Here is a 1,537-nt window from a genome sequence, read left to right on the forward strand (position 1 = left end):
TATAGAAAACTTCCCTCTATGTTAAAATCTGATTAGGATAAAAGGGATTTTTTTTCCTAAACAGGCAGCAGAGTTTGGAAACATTTTTATTATCTTCCATGAGTCATGGTTGCAGAATGGTAGGGTGGTTGAGAGATCAAATCTAGGTTCAAACGCTCCACTCACATTTATTGAGCCTTGGTTTCCTTATCTATAAACTGGAGATTATAACAGTACTTGCCTCATGAGCAAGCGTGAGGATTAAGTGAAATAAGGCGTAAAATAATAGGTAAAAGGATTACCCAAGTGCCTGGCCTGATATCTATCAGCTGTCAGTAAATGTCCAACATTATATTAATTGCTGTTGCTCTGATTCAGAAATTTATTGGATTTGCCAAAAACCTGTGATCTGCTAATTATTTGCTCTTGAAAAGGGGAAAAGTGATTCTGTTACTTGTAGACATTGTCCTGGAGCCACCTAAAATAGCAGGGTGTTTTATTGTTTGTTTGTTGTTTTTTGTTAATCCTCACCCGAGGATATTTTCCCATTAATTTTTAAAGAGTGGAAAGGAGAGGGAGAGACAGGGAAACACCAAGGTGAGAGAGGCACATCAATTGGTTGCCTCCTGCACACCCTGGGCCAGGTGTGTGCCCTTGATGGGAATCCAATCCAGGACCCTTTAGTCCAAGGTCCAACACTCTATCCATTGAGCAAACCGGCTAGGGAGCAGGGTATTTTCCACATCTTGTTTTAGTTGTGAAATTTGTTTCAAAAGGTGCCAAAACATGCACAAGAAAATCTTTCTCTGGAATTGTGTATATTGGAAAAAGAGGAAGTGTTCACTGGAGTTCTATTTTTTTTCTGAAAAAAATTTAAAAAGTCGGGGGTTGTCCATCTGACTATGAAATTGGGGGCAAAAGAACCTGTTGTGAGCGTCTTTTTATTGTTGGGCTGTTTATTTTTACCGTTTGCTACTCCACATTTTTTCCTTTTCAAAGCATTTTATCAGAGGATTCATTCTGCCAATAACGCACACATTCCCGATCCTCAAGTAACCTGCGAGTCCCAAGTAAGCATAACCCCGTCCTGCTGACCCAGAGGCAAATAAAGATCAGAAAACATGCCAACTCGAGGAACAGGCCCTGGGGCAAAGCTGTATCTGGCTTCCAGGCTCGCCCTCCTCGGCTCTGACCCACCAGCGGCGGGACCTAAGAAAGGGGAATCGTGACACTGTGCAGGTGGAGAGAGGAGGGCACTGGTCCCTCTCCCCACCACCCAGCCTCCAGGTGTCTTCCTTCCCGACCCACTCCGTGGGCATCGGGGTAAAGTGCCAGGGAGATCCCGGGTCCGTCCAGGTGGAAATCCTGGGCTGTTTCCCTTGGAGCAGCGCCTGGGTCCCGGGAGCAGCCTCCGCGCCACTCTGGAGCATCCCACGCCCCCAACTGAGGTCCCGCCTATCCCCGCCCCGCTCCAGCCTCTAGGCCCCGCCCACAGGCCCGCCGCGGCCTGTCATTGGTGGAACGGCGCGTCCGTCGGCCGCCTGGCGCCTGGTGGGGA

Source organism: Myotis myotis, unplaced genomic scaffold, assembly GCF_014108235.1.
Source record: "Myotis myotis isolate mMyoMyo1 unplaced genomic scaffold, mMyoMyo1.p scaffold_m19_p_5, whole genome shotgun sequence".
Lineage (NCBI taxonomy): Eukaryota > Metazoa > Chordata > Mammalia > Chiroptera > Vespertilionidae > Myotis > Myotis myotis.